Source organism: Gekko japonicus, unplaced genomic scaffold (genome assembly GCF_001447785.1).
Source record: "Gekko japonicus isolate JY-2015 unplaced genomic scaffold, Gekko_japonicus_V1.1 scaffold1546, whole genome shotgun sequence".
In the NCBI taxonomy this organism is placed as follows: Eukaryota; Metazoa; Chordata; class Lepidosauria; order Squamata; family Gekkonidae; genus Gekko; species Gekko japonicus.
In genome coordinates, this window is record NW_015165289.1 from 318781 (window position 1) to 324020 (window position 5240).

Consider the following 5240-nt stretch of genomic DNA (forward strand, 5'->3'; position numbering starts at 1 on the left):
TTGACTTTGGGCCAGTCTTCCTCTCTCAGTCTAACCTACCTCACAGGGTTGTTGTGAGGATAAAACGGGGGAAAGACGAACCACGTCTCCCGCCTTCAGCTCCTTGGAGGAAAGGCAGGATTCTTTTTTAAAAATGCCCGAAATAAATTAATAAATATCTTCATGCCCAGGATCCGGAGTTCCCGGAGGCACTGCAGTGTTGGAAAGAGGAGGCTGGAATATGTGACGTCTCGGTGGGATCCCACGGGACTTATTCAAAACTGGCATCCAGCCCTGTTGCCGGAGATCGGGAGTGGACTGTTTTGGAAACTTCCCCTTCTGCTGATTCACTGGGGGCTTGGGCCGGCAAGGTTCACGGGAAGAAGAAGAAGAAGCAGGGAGCCTGCTTCTCCCCTGCTTTTCTCTACCCTAAGAAGCATTGATGTTCTCCAGTGAGTGCACCTTTCCGTTCAACGAGCTAGCTGTGTATCATACCGAAATCAGACTATACACGTGTATACGCTTCCAAATGCCGGGGTGAGACCGATAAGCCCAGCTCTGTCTGGAAAATATGTCACGTAAAAACCAATTGCGAGGGAGGCTGGGAAGAGGCTATTTTTTAATCAGTCAGAAATGTTAGGGAAAAGTAAAGGAAGTGGGGAAATCCCTCCGTGCCATTCACAAAGAGCTCCGTGCAGAGACAGAGAAGAAGAAGAGGAGGAGGAGGAAGAGGAGATTGGATTTATAGAAGAAGAAGAGGAAGAGATTGGATTTATACCCCACCCTTCACTCAGAGTGGCTTACAAACTTCCTCTCCCCACAACAGACACCCTGTGAGGTAGGTGGGGCTGAGAGAGCTCTTTCGAGGACTGCTCGTGAGAGAACAGCTCTGAGACAACTTGTGACTGACCCAAGGTCACACCAGCAGCTGCAAGTGGACGAGTGGAGAATCAAACCCGGTTCTCCCAGATCCTCCACGCTCCTAACCGCTGCACCAAACTGGCAGAGAAGAATTACACATATGCAATTGTTTGAAATGATGCCGGGCACTTTACTGGGCAGTTCTGATTTACACAGTTCTGCATCCTATTCATGTTTTATTCAGCTTGCATTGCCAACCTTCAGGTAGGGCCTGGAGTTTTCCTGGAATTACACCCGATCTCCAGACTACAAGGATCACATCCCCTGGAGAAAATGGCTGCTTTGTAGGATGGAGTCTATCGCACTGTACCCCCCTGAGACCCCTCCCCTCCCCAGACCAGGCTCCACCCCCAAATCTCCAGGAATTTCCCAACCAGGAGCTGGCAACCCTAGACCACATCTCTGCAAGAAAGGAACACTAACAAAACTTCATCTTGTTCTTTACTTCTGTTTGCACGTTATCTTCCTTATGAAATTTTAATTCTCCTTTTGAGAGAGAGTCATCGTCTGATCCACGAAACCATTTTTACGAAGGATAACGAAGTAGTTTTTTTGTCCTTTGGGAACCTGCAATAGCCTGCCAGGAATCTGTCCAGATGTTTTAGCCTCCCTGGGAAATTCCCTCTTCTCCACCAAGAGCCCGTTGCAGAGCGCACTGTTCACACAGGAAACGAACCTCTGGGGGTTGTGGGGGCCGGGAAGGATCAAGCCAGTACCAGCCACTGACTTATCTGAGGAGTTCTGCAGCTGTCAAGACGGGGGCCCTGTGGAGAGCGCTCTCATTAGACCTCATAATTTGGGCCAGAGTTCTGTTTCTTAATTTTGTTTACTTCATTTATGCCACGTATTTCTCCCCAGTGGGGACCCACAGAGGATCACCTCATTCTCCTCTCCCCCGTTTTATCCTCACAATGACCTTGGGAGGACGGTTAGACTGAAAGCATGTGACTGGCCCAAGGTCACCCTGAAAGTTTCTATGGCACAGTGGGGAGGGGACCTGTTGTAACTTGAGATCAGGCATCTCTTTTCCCAACCAGTGATTTCAGTTTTTTAGAACAGAACACAACACAAAATACAGAGGACAACCCCAACTTGTATACAGTTTGGAACTGGCTAAACCACACCCCTAGAACTAGGGTTGCCAAGTGACTTACCGGCTTTAGCGAGGGAGCGGTGGTCTCATTCTGGGATGTTTGCGCACGCGCATAGCATGCCGTGATGATGTTGCCCAGAAGTGACATCATCACACCGGGCATGTCGCCGGGCGACACTCTAGCTATCTATGGTACTATAGAGTTTTCATGGTGATTGCTAGAGTGTCGCCTGGCGACGTGCCCAGCGTGATGACGTCACTTCCAGGCGATGTCATCGCACCAGGCACATCAGCCCAATCTGGCCATTTTGGGGGGGTGGTTCCCCCCGCTGGCCGGATCCGGATCAGTGAATTGGGGGCCCTTTGAGCGGGGGAATCCCTGCCCCCCCCCAGGGGACCTGGCAGCCCTATCTAGAACAGTCAGGCCCAATCGTGAGTGAGCTCTTAGGAGTCCAGTGTTCCCTCTAAGCTGAGTTAGTGTGAGCTAGCTCACAGTTTTTTAGCCTCCGGCTCACACATTTTTGTCTTAGCTCAGGAAGGAGGGCTCCAGAACAAATTAATTAATGCAGTAGCTGAATCACTCGCTCACAATGCCAGTAGCTCAGAAAGTAGAAATTTTGCTCACAAGACTCCACAGCTTAGAGGGAACATTGCTTAGGACCAATAGGGTTTGTTCCCGCCGAAAGCCATAGTCTTCCCTGATTGGTCTGTTACACAACAGCAGTCAATGAGGCTGTTGATTTTAGGATCCTGAGAGTCTATGGAGCTTTTTGACTGAAGCTCAGGCTATCCACATGCAAATACATAACAGGACTCGAACCTGAGTCCCAGAACCTAGTCTGACCCTGTAACCAAACAAAGTCTGAGTCCGGTGGCCCCTTTAAGACCAACAAAGTTTAATTCTGGGTATAAGTTTTCATGTGCAGGCACGCTTCTTCAGTGTGCCTGGCACACGAAAGCTCACGCCTCAAATAAAACTTTGTTGGTCTTAAAGGGACCACACTGGACTCAGACTTTGTTCTGTTGCTTTCAGACCAACACGGCTGCCCCACCTGCCTCTAACTAATATTTATTTATTTATTTAAACATTTCTACCCCGCCCTCCCCGCAAGCGGGCTCAGGGCGGCTTACAAGGGCATTACAGCCAATACATAAAATCAATAAAATCCAATAAAACAACCAATAACATATTAATAACAATAAAGTGCTTTAACGCTCCAAGATGGCCTAAGTTGTTAGTCGAGAAAATGGTCCGAGTCCGTCAGCAGGTTTTGCCAGCTGGTTGGCCAGAGATAAACAGAGTAATTCTGACTGCACAAAGGAACCAGAAGAGTGAAAAGGATTTCCTTGCCCAATTGCCCTTCTTCTCCTACCGACAGAGCTCACCAGATACTTGGAGAGGGAGAGAGAAAGAGAAAGAAGCTCAGCCCTTTTCAACCGTGAGCTCCTCTCTTCTAAACTTCTCCTCACCTCGGGACACCCTGAAGTGGGACCTGCCATTTGTGGTGATGACCTGCCTCCTGCTGCGAGTCTGAGGATATTTGGGGGTGGAGCCTGGGGAAGGCGGGGTTTGGGGAGGGGAGTGGCCTCAGCACGGTATAATGCTGTACAGTCCACACTCCAAAGCAGCCATTTTCTCCAGGGGAACTGATCTCTGTTGTCTGGAGAACAGGAGATCCCCAGGCCCCATCTATTTATATACCCCTCTGACCAATCTCTGACCAATCTTGTCAGATCTCGGAAGCAAAGCAGGGTCGGCCTGTTGCGCAGCACGTCTGAGGCACTCTTTCAGCAACACCACCGCCAGGACTTTTCCAGCCACTCCAGCACTCACCAGCACTCACCAGCCTTTATTGCAGTGGAGGTTCTATATAGCACCACACTTACACAATCCAGTGGTACACTATATACAGATTTATTAACAATATGTACACTCCACTGACAAAGCGCTCTGCCATACACCATAATACAAGAAGAAGGGATACAGAGCTAGTACATAGTATGACCAATCAGCTTCATGCTAAGTCATAATTACTGACCTCACACCATATCTGGTCAGAACCGGTTAGAACCTGTTATCTGCAGCTTGTCAGCTGTCACTTAGAGCCTGCTGATCTGAGTGCTGGATATTAACTACCAACACGGCCTTGGCTAGTATTTGGAAGGGTGACCTCCAAGGAAGACCAGGGGCATGACGCAGAGGCAGGCAATGGCAAACCACCTTCAAAGCGTCTCCTGCTCTCAAAACGAATCTAGCTTGCCACCTAGTGGTGCATAACGCTAAAAGAGCCAGAACTGCTGGCTGCCAGACAATCTTAGGATCTCCTGGCTAGTCTACACACACTGCCATACAATAACAACAACACCAATGGCAATAATAACAACAACAATAAAAACAACAAACACCCCCATGGCCAGAAGTCACCAGGCCGTAGATGTTTGCAGTCTTGGGCAAATAGGAACATTTCTCCCACCAAGAGTACTCTTCCTTTAGACTTTTTTTTTTTTTTTTTTTTTTTTTGGAGGGGGGAGTTGAAGTAGGGTTGCCAGCCTCCAAGTGGGGCCTGGAGACCTCCTGGAATTACAATAGCTCTCCAGACTACAGATCCCTGAACATAAGAACATAAGAGAAGCCAATGCTGGGTCAGGCCAATGGCCCATCCAGTCCAACACTCTGGGTCACACAGTGGCCAAAAATACCAGGTTCCCTCAGGAGGTCTGTGCATCGGGGGCACCTGGGGAGGAGGGAGATGTTTGTGCACACTTGGGACGGTCCACAGGTGTGCACAAAAATCTAAAAACTCGATAAAAATATCGGGGGGATACTTAAATCCCCCCAAAAGTGCAAGAGCGTCCCCTGCGCATGCGCAGGGAACGCTCTGCAGACGGTCTTGCCGCCACCACTTCCGAGCTAGCGGGCTGGCCGGCTGGGCAGGCAGCCAGGGCCCAGCGAGGCCCAGGCGGCTGCAAGCCGCCAGGCCTCGCTTTGGATGGGGGGGGAGAGACGAGCGAGGCCCGGCGACTGCAGCTGCCGGTGCTCGCTTCGGAGATTAGGGGAAGAGACAAGCGAGGCCCGGCGACTGCAGCCGCCGGTGCTCACTTCGGAGAGGGGGGAAGAGAAGAGCGAGGCCTGGCGACTGCAAGCCATCGGGCCTCGCTTGGGGGGGGAATCGAGACGGGGGTTGAGGGGGGGGGAGGAGACCGGGGGAACCGGCGGGATGGGGGGGACTTCCCTCCTCCCCCTGCT